Below are 23,050 nucleotides of genomic sequence, written 5' to 3'. Positions count from 1 at the left end.
AACAACAGAGACAAAACCAGAAATGGTCATGATCTGCTTTCCAGCTTAATTAAATAATATCCATAATAAGCTCCAGAAATAACAAACAAATTGAAACGTGAAAAAGCTTTCCCTTTTGTTCTCAAAATGTTTTGTTCACAATTTTACTAATAAGTTTAATGGTCTTAAAAAAATATTAAGACCCCTTCAATATCTCCACATTTTGTTGACATGATTTATAATGGCATACATGTCTATATAAGGTCCCACAAATCACAGTGCATGTCAGAGTGAAAACCAAGCAAGGATGTTCAAGGAATTCTCCATAGACCTTGGATAATAGTGTGTAGGGAAGGTTATAAAAATTGCTAAATCATTCAAAATCCTGGGAGCAAGAAGGGCCTTGGTCAAGGAGGTGACATAGAGCCCAAATGTCACTAAGAGAGCTTCAGAGTTTCTCTGCAGAGATGGGAGAATGTGTTAGAAGGGACAATGATGCCTGCAGCACTCCAATCAGGCCTTAATGTCAGAGTGGCTAGACAGAAGACACTGAGTAAAAGGCATGACTTCCACGACTTGCTGCTTGAAGGCCTCTGAGAGCATGGGGCAAAGGGTGATTTGGTCTGATGAGACCAAAATAGAACTATTTGGCTAATACCATCCCTACGATTAAGCATGGTGGTGGGAGCATGCTGTAGGGATTCTTCTCAGCAGCAAGGACTAGGAATAGTCAGGATTTAGGGAAGGATGAACAGAGCAATGTACAGAGAGGTCTTTGAAGAAAACTTGATCGAGATCTACAGGACTTTAGATGGGAGTGAAGATATATCCTTCAGTACAACATTGACCCAAACAGACACCTCTGGAGTGGCTTCAGGACAAATCTGTGAAGATTTTTGAGTGGCCAAGCCAAAACACGGACTCAAAACCCATTAAATATTCATGGGGGGACCTGAAGATTGTGGTCCAATCTGACCGAGCAGGAGAGGATATGCACCAAAGAGTGAAATAAACTATCCAACTTTAGCCGTAATCAATGTCAAAGGTGCTTCTACAGAGTACAGAACAAACAATCTGAATCCTTATATACATCAGCTATTTGTGTTTCTTTTATGTTCAATGAAACACATGATAAAATGTGTTTATGCAGATTGACGGCGACATTTTCGTAAATGTAATAAATCATACATTTTTGTCTATAACACAACAAAATGTCCTGAACCTCCTGAAGTACATGATACACAAAATCAAGTGCAAATTCTTAATGGTAGGTTCCTGTTAGACAATAATACAAAAAATATACTTAATATACTTAAAAAATATAAAAAATAATGAGATTATAATAATTATAATAGAATCACAAGGACATACCTCCAAATCTCATCATGCCTCCTCAGATTTCTGAAAACAACTTAATTAAAAAACCTTTTGAATAGTTAAGGCTTCTACATTTTGCCTTTGTAAAACAGGCTATTGTAAAACTGTGGTCATGGGAGCACACGAATCCACAAAGTTACCTGGCTAGACATCCAATACCTGCTAGTACCCCCTATGATAAGTGTTTATAAAAATGGTTTGGTGCATTGAAATGAAATGTAGGGAAATCAATGAAAAGTTGTTTCTATCAAGTATCAAGAGCAGGTTCTGAGCTCTAACAAATGTAATGGGAAGTTATAATGTCCATATTTGTTGAAGACAGTGTTCAACAGTCGAACAGCTTGCTGATGACTGTCTTAGTACGATACCCTACTAAGGCAAGGTTTCCAACAGATGTCATGGATGAGTGTTAGCACAGCCCCAGTGATGTGCCAGCCCTTTTTCTACCACACACTGGAGTGCCTTGTAATCGTGTATTGAGTTTCCAGACTTTGATGCAGGAGTAAGACAGAGGTCTGAAGACACACCCCTGGGGTGCTCCAGTGTTACCAATCTACAGGGACTCCAATATCCAATTTCAAAGGTTGACTGACTATAGAGTGGCAAATCCGGAGAATTATTATTAATTGTCTTGAGCCATCAATGTATTAGTTTTGTTTAAACCTCAGTTTTTTACCATCAGTTTAGTTTCAGTTAAGGCACCAAAAACTACATTAACAATGGGCCTCAGCGGTATTGACACAAACGGAACGTGAGTTTGTTCCAAGGATTTAATTTGTGTTCGTTAACAGATTTGATGGCTTATTTCAGGATGAGTTAATAAATAGCCTAACAAAACAAACTTAGTTCGCTAGCTTTGTAACTAGCCTTACTTAGTATTTCGTTTTGTCAGTATAATGTTTATACTAATCAAGCAATAAAGCTAACAAGCAAGCTTCACCACAATGTCATATAATAAAAAAGAGCATTGCAGCACTTCCAAAAGTTGTTTAGTAACGTTTGTAGCTAAATCCTTCGATTGATTAAGAATGATTACAGTTCATAGAGTTGGTGAAAAGGATATACCATGTTCAAGAGGCTCTACAAATCACCATGAGTCATAAATAACTATTACTTTTATCAGTCGGAATATACAGTACTTTGTGGTTGTAATGCTAGTAAACAAGGTGATTCATAGTGGCCCACTAATGACAAACTATTATTTGTTTTCTATACTTTTTGTTGGGTTATAAAATAAAATAAAAAATAAATAAAGAGGTATTTGGTGACCTTCTCAGTGTAATTCTTTTTTGGCTTAGTTGTGGTTAATTTGTAATGTAGAAATGATTTGTAATAACTATTACATCCACTCCAACAAAAAAAATCAGCCTTTAAAAATTGTCAGTTAAATCCTGCCCACAGTAAGTAATAAAATAGTTTTGAGGGGAGGTAAAAATAACTCACCAGCCCTTTCTTAAACATCTGAATTGAAATTATTTAGACATTATAATGGACTTCCTGTAAAAATTATTGCCCTTTTCTGTCCTGCAAATCATTTATAATTAACAAATGACAAAAAAATTGCCCTACATTTCATTTGAAAGAAGTCAGATGTAGTGGCCCCAAGCTGAAAACTGTTCCCTCCCCTGCTCCAGAAGCTGCTGGGAGTTGTTGCGAAAGGCTAGGCCATATTTAGGAATTGTACGTACTGGAATTGAGAGTGCAGACAACTGAGCTAACATTGGGGTAGAGAAAATAAAAACTCAATATCCCAACACTCTAAATAGGGCTTATGCCTATTTTTTGCAGGTATGGTTTAAAAAAAGAACATGGTCAGAAATATATATTATTTTTAAAGAACATGCTGGTTAAAATGTTTCCTAATTTAGAGTATGTACAGAAATATCATGTGAACCATTAACATTAAATATTTGAACTCGCTGAAATTTCACTGATAATTGATTGATTGAAAAAAAAATTACAAGGCAGTGAATTATACTAGAATTATGGAGCAATTCTCCATAGGCCTGTATCACAGATTCAATTCATCCAAGAACATGTCGGTTAGCAGTTATAAATTCAATGAAAAACAATCCCAAAATGTATACTTTTAACACAAATAAAATCAGATTCTCCTTAGTGGCTGTATAAGGCAGTCACAGACTTACATTATGCTTTGTATTCTGCAACACTGTGAAAAAATTGCAAATAACAGCAAGCTTACATGCACGCATGTTAATTTTATGGCTTTGACTTTATCATGGTACCAGGATGCAAAATGATAGCATGACAATGTTTTGCACATCATGGTCAGATAATCTACAGTTGCCTCCAAAATTATTGGCTTCTTGATAACACTGAGCCAAAAAGGTTGTACAAAATAAGACAGATAAATATATTTTCTTGCCCCAAACCCAGTTGCTTCTGAAAGGAGGCTAAGTAAATTTTCCAGCAAGACAATGACCTCAAGCACACATTAAATCCAGAAAGAAATTGGTATTTGACCACAAAATCAACATTTTGCCATGGCTCCTGACTTGAATCCCATTGAAAAACTGTGGTTTAAATTGAACGATTTGGAAAAATTCTCTGTAGAGGAATGAACGAAGGTCCCAACGTGCTTTCCAAGAATGCAAAAGAAATTAAAACTAAAGGAGGGGTTACAAATAATCTGTCTGTGGAGCATACCTTATCCATGGACAAATTACAAGGTATGGTTGCCAATGTCTAATCTTGTAATTTGGGTGAACTATCCCTTTAACCAAGAAATTAAATGATAGTTGCTAGTGATAGAGGAAACATATAAATTGTTTGTTATATGGTTTATCATAAAATATGCTTCTTTCTCTATTGATCTCTGAGTAAATACAGGACTTCCGTCCTAGTTCTCCTTTACCATCAGATGTTTACCACAAAGCTTTGGAGCGAGGTGTCCATTATCTTGTTTCCACACAGCTTTGGATTGAGGTGTTTATGATATTGTTCAACAGAAAGAATAAGTTAATCTGAACTTTGTACACAATTGGCTAGAGATCATTGTGTTCTTTCCCATAGCTGCCTGTGGCCCCGTGGCTGTACTCCACTCTACGGTTTTCCCCTTCAGTGGCATCCCTTTCATTACCACGTCCCTCCTACAATCCTTTCTGATTTTTCCTGACGTGTTCGTACTGGGCTACGATTTGCCTTCAAATCTCCCTTGTTTCTCTTCAGTTATTGGTCTCTTCTCTCTTCAAATTATCTCTCGGCCACACACACACACACACACATATATATATATATAATTTGGTCTAGAATGGAGATCAGTAGTATTCACCATTTTTAGATTTTCAAAAAATTGTGGTATTAAAATGTATTTATTTGTGATTTATATAATACCTTTTAGAGTACTGAAAATAAACACGATAAAAAAATACGCTACCTTAGTCATTTTAAGAGCTTTTGTACACCTGGAAAATGCGCACACACAAAAATCACATAATTATTAAGGTTCAGTTAATTAAGGTATTGGTGATCATGTTTAGATTTTGACTTATGTTCTTGGTTAGTGTCTTGCTGAAAGGTGAATTCCTCTCGTATTTTGTATGTGCTCCACAATAATTAGAAATCTGTTAACTGAGGAAACAAATTTGGAAACAAATTTGAGAATGTATCCAGTCACTATTGTAAGTTGCTCTGGATATGAGTATCTGAAGGATTACTTAAAAACATTATTTTGTTAAACAATGGAGAACAAATTTATATTTACAAAAGAAAATAGGAAGCAATAACAGTCCAAATCCTGCTCTGAACTGCAGATTTTTCACCATGATAGCTTAAGGATTCTGTCTTACAACCTTTCAGTTACTGAGCAGATGCTCTAATCACTAGGCTAACTGCCACCAACTGATGGTTATTACACATCTACCACTCACTAACCTTCTTTATGAGGCTTACAAAAGGCTCCCTAGTCTTTATAGTTCAATCTGTGCTTGAAATGTAATACTCGACTAGGGACCATACCAATGCTGTACTATATTTGTAGGAAATAGAGAATGGGATTGTAATTTTACCCCACTATTTTACCATTTAAAGTATCCTATGCAATTCTCTAAAGGCAATTGTTACTCCTGAACAAATGAAGTCTTTCCAATAAATACTTATACAACTACTATATGCTATTTTTATTCATTTCTAGTATTTAGTTTTGACCAGAAATCACAATTTAATCAAGTCCCATTTTTAATGCAGCTAAATGTGAATAAAAACAAGGTCAGACAGTACAAATGAACTCCCTGGTACCTATTTATAATTTGTCAGCTCTTGATGTAGATGATGCATTTAAAAACTAAACCGATCTTGCACATGTACTGCCGCAAGGGTATGAATCTGGCCCACTGCTATTTCAGAAAGACAATAAACCATAACTGTCTCACTATATATATATATATATATATATATATATATATATATATATATATATATATATATATATACTGTAACAGTAACACTTTAGCTTGACTATTTTCCATATTGTTAAATAATAGTGAAGACATCAAAACTTCCACATATGGAATCACTTAGCAACCAAGAAATAAATAAACAGATCAAAATACATGTTGTAGATTTTTTCAATTTTCATTATTTTGAGATAGTAATCTTATTATTACGTGATCGCTTCACAAAATAATAAACCTCCATACCTTCGTTACAGTTTTTCACACTCTTTGCATTCCCTCAGACAGCTTCATGAGGTAGCCAGGAATGCATTTCTAATAACAGGTGTGCCTTGTTAGAAGGTCATTTGTGGAATTTCTTTCCTTTTTCAGACCTTTGAGCAGTTGTGTTGTGGCAAGATAGGGTTGGTATATAGAACATCATCATTATATCTGTATGTTAGTCCATATTCTTCCAAGAACAGCTCAAATAACAATAAGAAAAATGACATGATGGTCAGTCATCCCGGAAAAAGTGCAGTCTCAAAAATCATCAAACGCAATGCTGAAGCTGGCTCTCATGAGGACTGCCACTGGAGATTAAGACCCAGAGTTACCTTTGCTGCAGAGGATAAGCTCATTGGAGTTACCAGCCTTAAAAATCAGCAATCAACTGCACCTCAGAATGCAGACCAAATAAATAAATCACACAGTTCAAGTAAAATACACATCTCAACATCAACTGTTCCCACCATGAATCATTGAGGCAAAGGTGTAATGATGTGGGGGTGCTTTGCTGGTGACACTGCCAAAGATTTATTTTGAATTCAAGGCGCACTTTACCAGTATGGCCACTACAGTATTGTGTCATGATATGCCATTCCGTCAATTGTTTTTCAACAGGACAATGACCCAAAACAAACCTCCAGGTTGTGTATGGGCTATTTGACCAAGAAGGAGAGTGATGGTGCATCAGATGACCAGGCCTCGATAATCACCTGACCTCAACCCAGTTGAAATAGTTTGGGATGAGTTGCTTAGCAGAGTGAAGATAAAGCAGCCAACAAGACTGTTGGAAAAGCATTCCAGATGACTACCTCATGAAGTTGGTTGAGAGAATGCCAAGGGTTTGCAAAGTGTGGTTACTTTGAATCTAAAATATAATGTATTTTTTGGTTACTACATGATTGCATATGTTTTATTTCATAGTATTGAAGTCTACACTATAATTCGACTATGTGAAAACAAGTAAAAATAAAGAAATACTCTTGAATTACTTGTTTTGCCCAAATACATATATAGATATATATATATACAGCTTCTGGAAAAATTAAGAGACCACTGCAAATTAAACGTGTCTGTTCTTCACTCAAAACACCCTAACTCAAATTTTTGGAAAGGAAAGAAAAAGGTGCAGTAGTCTCTTAAATATATATGTACATACTGTATAGATATTAAAATGTACATATATAAACATTGTTGTACTAATTCATGTTCAGACAAAATTACAGTACATACCCTGTGACTTTAAATCGAAAGCGACCTTATCGGGCACATAAATGTATGCTTCGTAAATGCTAAATCAGCATTTTTTTTTACTCCAGTCAATGCCCTGCTGTGAGATGCCGTTTCCTCAGGGAAAGCTAGGAGGCTGTACAGTTATCCCCCCTGGTGTTACTCTGAACTATACAACCTACTACCTCATCCTGTGAAAACGCAGTTCTACATCCAGCAGAGGAAAAGTGGCAGGAGGCGTGTGGAGGAGTTGGGTGAGAATCTGTTGCCAGAGGCAAACACGAGCAATGTATATGATAAAGCTGAATAGGTGGAGGGTATAAAGGTCTTCGGGCGAAAATACAGTGCCAGACCCCTTCTACCTAGGCCTGGGGGGAACACCTGTCTATCCATGCTCAGGAAGGAAGACAAGCATTAAACGTCTAGGCCCTTTGTGGGAGACAGGTATTGGAGAATGAGGAGGGTCTGGGGGTATTCAGGTCCCTTTTCGGACAAAAGAAAGGTTCGCTCACCTCAAAATCGAGCAGCAGTTACAGGATTGGCTGAGTGATTGCCGCATTGCGTGCTGAAGATGGACGTCTAGTAATGATGTTTTTACAATAAGCAATGGCTGGTTTACAGTTTTGGGGTTGAGGGGTACATAGGGTACACAGGCGTGAGGGTGTTTAATGCAAATACAGCTGGATATAAGTGAGGTATGGCTTAGGTGAGCTATGATGACTAGGGCAAGAGTGTTTTTGTGATGAGTGGTGACGATGATTCTTCTATGGGGGTAGCGAAATAATGAGGGTTCTGAATATTACATATTAAGGAATTGGGAGTGGAGAATGTCATGCAGTAGCTCAGTGGAGGTTTGTTGCATGTACTTTATAATACTCCAAGGTGAGAAAGGCGTGTTGCAATGGCCACACTAACACAGACCTATAGACACGAGCTTGTGAGGCCAGTCACCACAAGTTCGGATCTACGGGTTTGTGGCGGCTGGCAAGTTCCCTTCAGCGAGTAAACAAGGTGAATAAGAAACTGTTTGAACTTGGAAATGTTAAAATCTGACATCAAATCTGTAATCCTTCTGAATATGACAGATGCAAACATAAAAATATAAATGAGCAAAATATAATGTCCCTAAAGGTCAAATGGGGAATACGATGAGAAAACATGTATCGTTATGCAGTGAGCAGCAGTATTCTTTTTCTTCTATGTGCCGGTGACACCTACTACACAAAAACCTGACACAACACTAGAAAACAAAGCATAACCCAACAAAATAATAAATATCAAGGACTATTGTTAAATTAACTGCAATTAAACCCTCAGAATCAAAAATAAATTATGTACAACATGATGCACAGCAAATACAATTTTTGGTCCTATGACTTGAATAGGATTTGTGCCACAAATGCTAAATGGGATTAGCACCTCAAGTGGGCTGGAAACAGTGCCAAGGAAATAAACCCAAAACATGGATTGCTGACAAATCTTGTCCACACCCTGCTTTACAGGGTAAGGACACATGCGTCAATTAGAATTTGGGTGAACTATCCCAGGAAACCATGGCAAAATAATATAATTATGCTAGTTGTGGTCACCCTTGAGGATGTATTGTATTTGGGTGACAAAATGTTGTCTTGGAAAATAGACATCATATTCTTATTATTTAATATTGAATAATATTTTTTAACAACACTCTAGGCTGCAACATCAAACAAAGGGCATTCTGTATAGGAGTCAAACATAACTTTCAAAATGTCCCCTTTTTACATCAGTTCTGTATACAAATACTTATCCTTTATTTGATACCTATTAGTGTTAGCTGAAAAAGGCTGCAGATCTACTGTTGTATGGTTCACTGAAGTGGACATGACACACCGGCTGTCAGACAGGCTTGGCGTTAGTTGCATAACCCTATAAATTCCCATTATTATGTTTCTCAATATCAAACTCTGAAAGGGAGGAGAGAAAATTATGTGTAGATTAGAATGCTTTACTGCATTTGCATAGTTCTGTGAAAAGTGAAAATGTTCAGCATCTGAACAATCAAAACAAATTTAATTTCAGACATGGCTGTCTGCCTGTCTTCCTGATGACTGAATTGTAATATAACAATGAACACATACAGACCACAAAGAAAATGTAACCACAAAGTACAAATACATGTCTTGATGAAATACTGCAATGCAGAACTGGCAATCTCTTATAAAAAGAGAAATTACTAACTGCTTTTGGGGGACAAATTTAAAATGTAGAATTTAACGATCAATAAGGCAGCGACAATAAAATGTCAAATCAAAGTTCACATGAAAAAAACACTAAAGCAATGAACTAAATAATGTCTGCCAAGCCACCATGTCTTTCTACTTCTAACAAAAACACAACACATCTACTTAAGATCTGTTTGAATGCACAAATAAAAGACCTCTTGGCATTCAACAAGAAATTGGTAATTAAATTGCAAACTTGTAAATCATGACGAAACAAATATGAAAACATTTTTTATCGCAATGTGAAGGAACAATAAATACAAGGATATTTTGGATCAAAGTGGTATTGGTGTTTCATATCAACCTGGCATTTAAGACATCAAGGATCTTTTATTGTTCAAAATTGTTGTCTGTCAGTACCTTTCAAAATGTAAAAATGTTGTGAGATCCTTGTCAGAAGCTGATAGTGAATCTTGGGCCTACACGTTTGGCAGTGATTTCACCTGCTTTATTCATTATTTTATTTTACTGTAGTTGCATCCCAGAAAATCAAGCAGCAGGTACTGTAGGGTACAGTAAGATCATAAGTTCGGCTTTGCTCGTTTAGCACAACAAACCAAGACCAAGTGCTAAATAAACAGACAAATGAAACAGGAAATAAATAGAAAAGCAGAGATGTTTGAAAAGAGAAATGCCAACGTACCGGTGTGGATGAAGTGGATTGCTGATGGTGCCAGTATAGTTTGGGTACTACCGTACTGGTCAGTCCTCATCTCCATGGCTGGCATCAAAATGGAGTCAGGCTTGTGGGATAGAGTAGGCCGACACCTTCAGCAAAAATACAGCAGAGACCTGGGACAACACACACATAAATCATTACAACCACATTGTGAACAGAACATTCTCCTTGAAACCAGACACATGCACACAACACACGGTCACAAACACCTCCCAACAGTACAACCAAAATCACAGACCAAAAAAAAGAGTTCAGAAACTACTAGCAAAAAAGACCAGTTACAACTATTTAAGGAAATATCGGCAGGTCATCGTCAGAAAGCAAATATACTTTCCCCCTCATTCTTCCTCCCTTCTTCTGCTCTCCTGTCCCGCTGTCCTATCGTCAGTTACAGGGGTACAAACACGACCCCCAAGATGGGGTCTGAAAAAAGCTACGGTGAGCTAGAGACAGCGAAAGGTTGAATGCGGACGGTGAGATGTGGTTGAGGAGGAGCTGCTGTAGCTGTGAAGGGCTGGCTAGAGAGAAACTGGAATTTGTGACCATGCAAAGGAAAGGGTGGTGTTTTCATTTTTTTTTTTTGGTGCTGCATCGTTCTGCCTGGGTTTTTTTGGATCCCAGCAGGGTCCTTGGCTGCGATTCTGACTCTCCTTAGTCGTGCCAAAATGTTGGACATTTCCCTTTGTCTTAAACTCCCCTGAATAAAATCAAAACAGGAGAATGACAAAAATATATTTCTCCAAACAGACAAGGCGGCAATAAAAAAAAAAAATAATTAACCGCAAACGTTAAACATTTAAAAAACAAAGCAAAAGTTAAAGAAAAAACGGGAGAGAAGGAGAGAGAAAAAGAGATTGTGAGGGAGGGAGCATAAGACCAAAAAATTATAGAAGCTTAACAGAAGATTGAGAAGGAAAAAAAATCAAAGGAAAAGTGAAGACTGAAAAGGACTGCTTTTCGCACCGGACTTTTCTCTGCAAACATGTCTCCCATCTCTGCCCAAACGCCAGCAAACCAGCTGCCTGGTGAGTATCCTCTCCTCCGCCTGCTTCAAAAACACAGCAGCCCTCCCTTCAGCCCCATCCACGCCACGTAGTGAAAGACGAAGAGAGAAAGAGAGTTAGAAAGCAGACACTTTTTTTCTCCCCTTTTCAAAATGGCTGAGAGGGCCGGGGCAGAGACAGAGGCAGAGCTACAGCTAGCGGAGAGGGATAGTAGTGCTCCTTCTGCACCCCATCCTGCTCAAAAGAGGGCTTGCCCGGTCGCCTTGAACGCTGCTTCACCCCGGTTCACCCTACCTCACCCCGCCTGCTGTATGACAGCATCTTGCTCTCTCTCTCAATGTTTCTCCTTTTACACACCCTTTGTCCCATTCACTCACAATCACTTTCAGGCCAGCGCAATAGCAAACAGCTGTGTTGTCAACCCAACCTTTTAGTCAGGCTGGCCCGGGGATGGTTCAAGTGTGATGATGCTCGAGCCTGACTACATGTTATATGCTTATCTGTTAGTCAGGCGTGCGGTCTGCAAGTCCCACGTTTAGATGCAGTGATGTGTCTTTCTGGCTGTTTATGTTTCAATCCATATTAATTTCTTTGACCTTTTCAAAACGGTCCATGTTCATAAAATCACAAAATGTCTGGATCTAGAGGGAGTCATTTTAGGGTTGCACATGCCAACATGCAGTATGGTTGGCAGTGCAACACCAAATTTCTTCCCCATGGTTAGGGAGATGTAAAGACAATTGGTGTATTTGCCTAAGTAGTGAAATGTCGGCTGATGGACATTTTCTACACATAATGAAAATAGTAACACCAATAATACTTAAAATAATAACCAATAAAATTACAATTAGAAACAATATGTTTTTAACATCTGTTTTGTTTTGGCAGTTAATCTTTAGTCATGAAAATAAAAAAAAATATTTAAGGAAATAAAAGCAGTCTAGTATGTTAGGTAAATTGTTATAGATTACAAATGACTACCTTTAAACCTTTAAATTCACATTTCATACAAAACATTATTCTATGTTTATTATAGCAACAATTATGTTGTTGGGAACAATTATGTTTTGATGGAGTTATTCCCAATGAAATGCTCACGTCTAATGAAAAAATTTAAATTATAATGATTTTATGTCCTGTATGAAAATACACCAAAAGAAACAATTTATCTGGCTTGTTATTTTGCAGGGCCTAAATTAATGGGATTGAAAAAATAATACCTATTTCATTTGTCAACGTCGAGACAGAGTCAGACAGGTGTGCACACACAAAGCCAGAAAAAATAACATTTCATAGCTAACTTTTGTAGCAAGAAACCAGGTAAATAATACATGGGCAATGATGGGACCATGTCCCTGGGTCTGCCTGGATAAACCCTGCCAAGAGGCTCCCGTCTCCCCTCCTCTCCGCTCCTTTACAGCCACAGCTTGACACAGCCACCACTTGAATCTCAATGAACACATTTGACTTTCAGGACACACTTTGCCAAGTCCCCTAACTGGTTGTCACAGTGCCTGGCTGAGTCCCAAAACGCAACCCATCCCTGGAGGTATGGTCAAAATTAGCACACTATATAGGGAATAGGGTGACAATAGGGTCACATGCTTAGTCCGTATGGGCAACTAAGACCTAGTCTGGAGAATCAGGGGGGACAAAGTGGGAGGCAGGGGAGACAGACATGGGCAAAACCCCAGAGTACTGCCCAATAGAGCATCTCTGTCAACCCTGAAACCTTCCAGAAGCCCAGGAGGACAAAGACCATCATCCCTCACTGGAGATGGGTGAGGGCGATAAAGAGAGAAGCTGGCCAACAGTCATGGTGGACACAATACCAGACACAACGGGAACCATATTACCACAATGAACCCCAGGGGAACAAGGACCAACACCCCCCAGAACCCAGCCAACTCTAAGGGGTAGGAGAGAAAGAGGGAGATAAATTGGACCACCTTGAGATATGGACTGAATATACAATCCGTCCCATTGTGATCATTTCCTACTCACTATCAAACACTTTTCGGCCAACACAGGTAACAAAGTGTTCCCAATACAGGTAATAATGTGAATTTCTTGCAAGCAGCAGTGGGGACTCCATCTTTGTTTTCACCAAGTCTCTCAGGGTGCTGAACCCTTTTTTTCCAGTAACTGATGAGTCATGTCCACTGAGGGCGAGAGAGTGAACACACTGCTCACAACCACACAACAGAAAAAACAACTCCATCACAGACACAGACTGACAGACAAAGACAAACGGACCAGAACTCAAACAGTGAGATGACAGTAATAGAAAAAATTGATATAACCGCAAGTTCCAGGGTGGAAAACAGACTTGAAAAGTAAAAGTATGAGCAAGAAGTTAAGAATAACTGCTGGAAATGACTACGTCCGCCCCTCTGCATCATCTAATTGAACTAATCTAGCTAATCTAGCTAGCAGCCTAATTAACAAACAAATGACATGCAACATCTGTTTGTAACCAAGCCAACATCCATTCCTAGAAATCAGGCTCAATTCTCTCTCTAACTTGTCCTCTTTCTCTCCTCTTTTCCTCTCACTCACTCCCCCTCTTTACTTCCTCCATTGCATATTTTCCAAAACTCTTGCGCTGCAAACAGAAAAGTTAATGGCCGGCAGTCAGACAGACATACAGACAGGGTGGGGGGGAGTCGTAGAAAGTCAGTGAAGGGGTAACACAGCTGCTCACCAGCTTTGTTCCCTCAGAGCCTCATCTCATCCCTTATATCGGCTTGGTGATCTCATCTGCTGCCTGACTAGCCTGCAGCTGTGAGACAGTCTAGGAGCATTGTACCCACTGTAGTGAAGACAAGGTTGAGACTTGGAGTTATACAAAAGTCAAAGTTTTGTCATATTGAAGTTGGTGGCAGCTAAGCTGCCACTAGTTTTAGTATTACACAATGCAATTAATTTCAATAGAACTAGCTGAGACTGGAAATCCAGACGAATTGAGAATGAGGTTACGCCTTCCAGGCCAAGTTAAATAGGTGAAGGCCTGATAGTTTGACATAGATCTTAACTAACAGGGTGCAGCCATACAATGAGTCTGACTAATTAGGACAGACCGGATAATGTATTGTCTTTGTAAGGAGTTAATGCATTGCCTTTATCAACATATTCTTTACGGTTATGCAGCACACGCAAATCACAATTTGCATCTCTCAAGGGGTAAAGCCTGATGATAATGTCTGTGTGTGTGAATGTGTGTGTTTGTATGCCTGCTGTGCGAACACTCCTTGTTGTTTCAGTGTAATCTTCATCTTCTTTTCTCTACACTTCGCTTCTAACTCTTCCTTTATCACAGCACACTTGGCCTCTCTGCTTCCCAATTTCACTCCCACCCTGTTTTTTCCCTGAAACTCTTCCTCTCATCTCCCTCTTTCTCCCCCCTTTCTCCCTCTCACTCTCTCCCCCTCTCTCCCTCTCCCTAGATCTCATTCAATTATTCGGCTCACGCACTCCTGCGGCACCCTTTCTCCACTCCTATTAATCCACACCTCAGACAGCTCGGAACGCCACTGTCTCGCCAGACACTCCCACAATGCATTGCTTCTTCTCCAGCTCACTTAGTCTGAGCCAAGGACTGGCTGCGCACACACACAACCATGCATGAGCACATGAACGCATACACGCTCCACTGATGATAAATCCTGTGACACACTGAAGTTACACACAACATCCACTAAATCAAAAGTCTGCCTGTGGAGACAGAGACAACTACAATATCCACTCATAGTCCAATATTGAAGTTGACAATAGAGTAGAAGAACAATTCCTCCTCTATCTCACGTAGCCCTTGGCTAGGCCCAAAACTATTAAAGCTATTAAAACGCTAATAGCGATGCCAAGTTCAGTTTCGCGCTTTGATGTGTCTCTAAAAATACACGAAGGGCAAGCAAACAGCAAATATTTATTAAAGTGCTGTCAGTAAAAAAAAAAGAAAGAAAAAAAGAATACCAGAATATCGAAATAGTACACCTGCCATGGAAAGATATGTAAGAACAAATCTCAGTCATTTGTCTGTGACCACCAATTCAACAACCCTGCTCCAGCTGATTTTGGATAATGTTTTTAAACTGGCACTTATTGTTTAAAAATACATGTTTATAGTAACTACAAAGAATAAAGCCATGATGACTGTAGAGGTTACCCTCCTAAGTCAGAATTAAAGTTTATATGTGACCACATTTATATTTTACATATGAGGAATGGTTCTTCAAGGGTTGTGTAGAACCAGTCTGTTATTTTCCATTCCATCATATTTTGAGGTTAAAATGTTCCTGCAATTGTAATCGTACTACTACTGGTGGTTGCAGTTAAAGGATGGTAAACAGAAATAAGGCACTGCATTTTGTGAATTAGCGCCAATTGTGGAATTATTGTACCAGTTTACATTGTCAACTGTTGAGCAGTTCTTGTGACACCCACTTCTGCAATCTTTCTATTTTCATGTGACTATAGAGCAATGGCAATTAGTTGCAAGTAAATAACAAACTAACAGTAACTGCTAGTAAAGGCAGAAACAGAGCAATCCAATTTCTGGTCAAAGTTAGTATTGACATTACAATGGATCTGTTTTAACCATTATTTTACCAGGTAAGCATGCCTAAGAACACATTATTATTTTAGCCACTATTTTTATGTTTAGCAAATGACAGGCTAGCCACGTTTAGTTGGCTATCTAAAAAAATACTTAATGTAGTGCTTTATAAATATTGGGTTTGACATCCACACAAGCATTTAACTCAGATTTTTTGTTTGACGTAATATAGCCTAAAGGTAAGAAATCAATTGCCTAAAGGTAGGCAAATTTTGCCAAAGGGGAAACAAAGAGATTTGCAATCTCTCTGACATGGCATATTTTCTTCACTGCATCTTTTCCCATTTCCCAACTATTTTTATTGCATTGTTATTGTTTTGGTAAAGTTACATTGACCTGTAAAAATTACAGTACAGACACTGTTCAGAGGTTTTAAGTAGTCTTGGCAGACAAGGATTACACCATCTTATTAGTCAATTTTAGAAATATCTGCCACTAGCAGTTATAACAGCTTCCAGTAATTTAATATGCTTTTACTGTCAGAAGACTGACATTCCCAGCATTTTTTTTCTTAAAAAACTAAAAACATGTAATTTTACTTGCACCACAATTATGTCTGCATGTTATTTGTGGTGAGCATACTTAAGGCTGTTTGTTGATCACCAAAACAATCACATCAGAGAAAGATAGTCAACAGTTTATTATAAATAATGTCTCAGTGAGTGACCATAACCCATGAAATAAAAAAAAAATGAAGAGTAGCCTCCAAACAGGGCAGCTCTTGATTATCACATGCTATGTTCTAAAAAGATTGTAGGATGGGGACTGGAAAAATTAGGTGCTTAACCTCCATCAGCATAACGATAAAACCACTTAAACTTGTACAACATTGCCACTAATGGTTAGCACAAATACACACTATTTTTGACCATACTAATGAGCATCCGCCAGTACATACAGGCTACCTACATTTTTGAAGAGCAGTAATGATATATACTATATTCAAGAGTAACTTAATCTTTCTCAAACAATACAGTTAATTGTTGTATGTTTATTATATTTTCACTGCATCAAGTAGTGAGAAAAAGTGTAAAGAACCAAACTGAAACATTTTATAAATAAATATTCAACTAACAAATGCAATGGTTCCCCAAAAGAAATAGCTAAATAGGTCATTTTTAAATTATAGTGTACATTATTATTTAGTTCACCAATAAAACTTTGAAACTATTTATGGCTTGAAACAAAGACATTGCAAAATTGTAATGCAGAATATTCATGGAAGCATTTTAAAAACAAATCAGCCCCAAAAGATGAGAGACACATGGAGGGAGGGTGTGCGGGAGGGAGGTCTAAAGGTTGAATGAAGGGGGGACCTAATTACTGTAGTAATTTCTATTCATCTACAGGAGGCAGTGCCTTGGTGCTAATGACCCTCAAAACACTGCTGCTGCTGCTGCCAAGAATACAGCAATATTAACACATCTCATCTCACATGACAGGCAGACAGAGAGAGAGGGAGTGGGAGAGAAATGGAGAGAGCGCGAGACAAACTAGGGGAGAAGGAGAGCAGACAGGAGAGACAGACAGAGAAAGAAAGAGGAGAGACAGACAAACCTGCCTGAGAAACTGTGAGGGGGCGCAGAGACCTCATAAAGAAATGCAGGGATTTGCAGTGAAATGAAACTAACTAATGCCATTAATCTAGCGAAGGGAGCAGCTCACTCCACATTGGAGAAAAAAAGAAGGCAGAGAGAGTACAAGGAAGGGTGAAGGGAGTGGAGAAAAATGGACTGGAGGACTTGAAAGGGGGTCTGGGGAGAGGAGAGCATTCCTCTTTCATGGGATGCCAGTTTGTTATATGACAGTGGTGTGATGGAGGATGATGGAGGATAAGTACCTGGAGACAATTTTAGAGATAAAACATTGCAGTACTGCAGTTTACCCCCCCACCTCTCCTCAAATGAAATTAGGTCACACATTCAATCTCAGATGACCACAGAGGGTCTTATGAGGCACCCCTCTCCTAAAACCTATGTTGCTTTTCTTGCCCTTAGCCTTTCTTTTGCTCTTTCACTGATCATAAGACACTTTCTCCCTGTTTCCTCTCTGCTCAACTCAACCATTTCTCTTTCTATCTGCTGTCTGTTGGGGTTTCACTCCCCTCATGCCCCCCCCCCATTCCCTTGTGCAAACCCAGTAAAATTTTGAACCTTGCTCTGGTAGACAGCAAGGGAGAGAGTAGAGAGAGACAGACTGAGAGAGGAAGAAAGAGAGAGGTAGACAGAGAGGGTAGCTCCATGGTTGCCTGGCGTCGGGCCATCTCATTACACCGCCAATTGATTCTGGCCTGCCGCCACGTCCACCCCCCCAGCTCCACTCCCTCCCACCCTGAACCCCCAACCCCCCCATGAGCCAGCCAGCCTTCCCATCATGCACCTAGCTCACTGTCTGCAGTGCGGGAGGAATTCAGTGCTTAAGCGCACAACCGCCCACACACCCACCCACACTGAACACATACATACACATACACCCACACACACAGACGCACAAGCAAACATACATGCGCACACAACATTTTTTTTAACTTCAGACTCTAACCTGCTGCACCCACAGAAAACCGACAAACAAACAAACAGGAACACTTGCTAATGTGCAGTGAGCCAGGAAAGTAACAAAACCAACTGCAGCCCCCGAAATGTCACACAAGACCAAATGACAGAGGTGTCACAGATACTAACATTTCCCTTTGATCTGAGAAGGAGCTACCAATAAAATATTTCAATGTCCAAATGATCCCAATAATTCATGGAGGTAAGCCTCTCCTCATTGCAGAATTAGCCAACCGGGGGGTATGTGCATCCTAACGATAACAACGCACAGAAGAGCTATAGCCAGGGCCAGTTCTAGGCATAAGCGACATAACCGGGTGCTTAGGGCCCCCGGCCGCTAGGGAGCCCCTGAATGCCAGGGGAAAGGGGGCCCCGCATAAAATTTTGCTTAGGGCCCCCAAAAGGTTAGAGCCAGCACTGGCTATAGCCGACGCATCCCAGAGCATGAGCGCTACATAGACATGCAACATGGTAGCTATGCAACCAAGACACTTTATGATCATCCGCTAAGACACAAACAATGTGAGCAGATCTGATAATTAATGAGCTGCACCAGAGCACTGCATTATTACAAACTACATAGATCCTGAAAATGGAATCACATAATCTAACTGGTCTCTTAGCAACTAACCACATAGCAACTGTCAACTGACGCAATGATTAACGATTGTTGAAAAAAAATTGTCACTGTTCATTCCGATGAAACATGAGGTGACAATCTGTTTCTTGATTTGGCCTACTGACTTGCGCTTAACTTGCAAAGATACTGGGGTGAAGTCAAAGCGTCCTATGCAAAAAGGAATACTTGATGTGCTTGGGTATTAATGAGGCATCTGACGCAAATACAACATTTTAATTCAGGGTCAGGGAGGTTAAATACTGCATGATCTGCACTTATTCTTACTGCTTTCTAGAGCCAGGCCATTCTCCTAACACTACTCTGTGTTTCTATCCCGTACCAAGTCAACCAATCACAGTCCAGCCATTGTCTCATGTGACATATTTTGCCTTGTCACTGGCTTCCAGAAGTGATTGTGGTTATTCGTGGAAGTCTCCTCCATTCTGTTTCATCCCACCAATCAAATCCCAACCACAGTGTCATGTGACCTGTGTGTCATGCCCTCTCCCACCCCACCCTGGCATTTGTGAAACTGGTGACCTACAGAGCCAGAAAGCACATACTCCCACACACGAACGCGCAAACATACACATTGGCAGATGTCAGAGTAAAAGGCTGTGGGTCACAAGGGGATTTCAGGAGATCACAGTAAAAAGGCTCATAAAGCCTTTTTATGAAAGTATTTTCATTTATGCAGTGATAGCAGGCTTACTTTTAATAACTTAGTCATATGATGTCTGTGTGTATGTTTATGTTGTCAGACCCATTGCAGTTTACGTAACCTCTACAGTTCTTATCTGCAACATCAGTGAGGCCAAATTTGATATTAATGTAGATCCTACACATCTTCTTCTATTCCATGCTACCTGTTTATTCTATTCTTTGTACTCATTAGGGCTGGTATCTTGATCTAAGAACAGACTGGCCTTTAGATCAGAATGAATACACCTTCATTCCCTTTTACTCAGAAATGTTTCATGTAAATGGCCTCAGATCCCTCTAGCGCAGAGCTTCGAGGCGTCAGTTGGTGCAGAGATGCGGTAACCTCCGGTAGCCACGAAATGTGGTTTTATGTTTATTTCCTGCTGCTGTGGCTCTGACCTTTTAATGGGTAAAGCTCCAAAATAAAACAGTCCATTCTGGAATGATAAAACTCTCAGGAAAATGTGTGTGTCTTGTATTTCCATCAAAAGCAGTAAATCAGACTGGGGAAGAGATTGTTGGCTTGTTGTTGTCTCTCTGTTGCGCACTTGTGCATTTGGGCTGTACTCTGCTGGCAATACTCTGCCCTCATTTAGGGTGGTTGCGATTGGTGAGGGTCCCTTTGGTTGATGCTTGGCAATGTGGGTGGATTGATTTCCTGCCTGTTGGGTCCTGTCCGAGGCCTCACCTTGAGAGGTGTCACTGGACCCCCCTGTCTCAGCCCCAAGGTCTTACGCTGCTATATTATTGTGCTGGGGGAGTAGGGTCAGTTTTCCTTCTCCACTATAAATCCCTGTAGATATAAAGAATGCATTTTCTAAATGTTCCCTGTCTTATGCCATTCTAAACTTAGGAGAACATGAGGTCCTGGCCCACACCTGAGCAGTACCTGGCTTGTAAGACCAGTTGCTGTCCCTGTCCAAAGTCCTCCTGGTTGTGTTGCAGATCAAGACGATACCTGACGATTTCAGCTGCTACTGCTGACACCTCCCCCTCCCCCGTGTTGTCCCTGTCCTTGGCCATCTGGTCATGCTTCCAATCTGGACTAAGTTTAAATAGACTCTGGACTCAGCCCACATGCATTTATTAATTATTACACTTTGTACTCTTAATATGTTCACCCAGCACAGCCAGAAGAGGACTGGTCACCCCTCTGAGTCTGTGTCCTCTCTAGGTTTCTTCCTAAATTTCTGCCTTCTTTGGGAGTTTTTCCTAGCCACTGAAATTCAACACTACTGTTGTTTGCTCCTTGGGGTTTAAGGCCAGGTGTTTTGTAAAAGCACTTTGTGACAACTGCTGATGTAAAAAGGGCTTGATTGATTGATTCTTTTTCTAAACAAAAGATCAAGGAATGTTGCATTTCAATGCATTTCAAACTTGACTTCCATCAGATAATTGTGTAACGCAAACTTTTTTTTGCATCCCAATTTTGCGCAGTAATTTCCCTAAAAATATCTTGGTAAAGTTGTCCTTAGCTATAGTGGGGAAAAAAGTATTTAGTAAGCCACCAATTGTGCAAGATGAGAGAGGCCTGTAATATTCATAATAGGTACACTTCAACAATGAGAGACAAAATGAGGGGAAAGAAATCCAGAAAATCACAACGTAGGATTTTTTATGAATTCATTGGTAAATTCCTCTGTAAAGTAAGTATTTGGTCACCTACAAACAAGCAGGATTTCTGGCTCTCACAGACCTGTAATGTCCTCCACTCGTTACCTGTATTAATGGCGCCTGTTTGAACTTGTTATCAGTATAAAAGACACCTGTCCACAACCTCAAACAGTGACACTCCAAACTCCACTATGGCCAAGACCAAAGAGCTTTCAAAGGACACCAGAAACAAAATTGTAGACCTGCACCAGGCTGGGAAGACTGAATCTACAATAGATAAGCAGCTTGGTGTGAAGAAATCAACTGTGGGAGCAATTATAAGAAAATGGAAGACATACAAGACCACTGATAATCTTCCTCGATCCGGGGCTCCTTGCAAGATCTCACCCCGTGGGGTCAAAATGACCACAAGAACGATGAGCAAAAATCCCAGAACCACACGGGGGGACCTAGTGAATGACCTGCAGAGAGCTGGGACCAAAGTAACAAAGGCTACCATCAGTAACACACTACGCCGCCAGGGACTCAAATCCTGCAGTGCCAGACATGTCCCCCTGCTTAAGCCAGTACATGTCCAGGCCCGTCTGAGGTTTGCTAAAGAGCATTTGGATGGTACAGAAGAGGATTGGGAGAATGTCATATGGATTGGATGTAACCAAAATATAACTTTTTGGTAAAAACTTGTCATGTTTGGAGGAGAAAGAATGCTGAGTTGCATCCAAAGAACACCATACCTACTGTGAAGCATGGGGGTGGAAACATCATGCTTTGGGGCTGTTTTTCTGCAAAGGGACCAGGACGACTGATCCGTGTAAGGGAAAGAATGAATGGGGTCATGTATCGTGAGATTTTGAGTGAAAACCTTCTTCCATCAGCAAGGGCATTGAAGATGAAATGTGGCTGGGTCTTTCAGCATGACAATGATCCCAAACACACCGCCCGGGCAACAAAGGAGTGGCTTCGTAAGAAGTATTTCAAGGTCCTGGAGTTGCCTAGCCAGTCACCAGATCTCAACCCCATAGAAAATGGAGGGAGTTGAAAGTCCGTGTTGCCCAGCGACAGCCCCAAAACATCATTGCTCTAGAGGAGATCTGCATGGAGGAATGGGCCAAAATACCAGCAACAGTGTGTGAAAACCTTGTGAAGACTTACAGAAAACGTTTGACCTCTGTCATTGCCAACAAAGGGTATATAACAAAGTATTGAGATGAACTTTTGTTATTGACCAAATACTTATTTTCCACCATAATTTACCAATAAATTCATTAAAAATCCTACAATGTGATTTTCTGGATTTTTAATTCCTCATTTTGTCTCTCATAGTTGAAGTGTACCTCTCTCAGGCCTCTCTCATCTTTTTAAGTGAGTGAACTTGCACAATTGGTGGCTGACTAAATACTTTTTTTGCTCCACTGTAAATACTTAGCCACGTCACACATCCTTCACCCTGCAAAAATTCAGTAGCCACACATGCTCTGGGTGGACATTTGGCCATTAGTACTTTTCTCCCTACAGTACCTCACACACTCACCCTGTAATTTTACCACAAACCTTACTAAACCATAGCTCATACCTTAAACATTTTAAATTTCAACTAAAATTGGGCTGTCTGGTCAAATGGGCTCTCAGAATCTCTGTTCTTACCAACATGACTGTCAACTTAATCACAACTTGGTCAACCAATCACATCATGTCTGCCTCCAGAACAAGACAGAGCTGCTTCCAGGACAGGATTTACAATG

General features: G+C 39.8%; 1 long non-coding RNA gene across 1 annotated transcript in view; it reads right to left on the bottom strand.

Moving 5' to 3' along the window:
- LOC105031119 overlaps positions 1 to 23,050 on the bottom strand; it is a 98,320-nt gene that overhangs the window by 7,084 nt on the left and 68,186 nt on the right. The window contains exon 3 of the long non-coding RNA XR_829670.3: positions 10,167 to 10,315. This is a non-coding gene — a long non-coding RNA (uncharacterized LOC105031119). The remainder of the gene's footprint in view (positions 1 to 10,166; positions 10,316 to 23,050) is intronic.

This window comes from Esox lucius, chromosome 7 (genome assembly GCF_011004845.1).
Source record: "Esox lucius isolate fEsoLuc1 chromosome 7, fEsoLuc1.pri, whole genome shotgun sequence".
In the NCBI taxonomy this organism is placed as follows: Eukaryota; Metazoa; Chordata; class Actinopteri; order Esociformes; family Esocidae; genus Esox; species Esox lucius.
The sequence above is the reverse complement of the archived record's forward strand: the minus strand, read 5'-3'. Positions and strand labels throughout refer to the sequence as shown.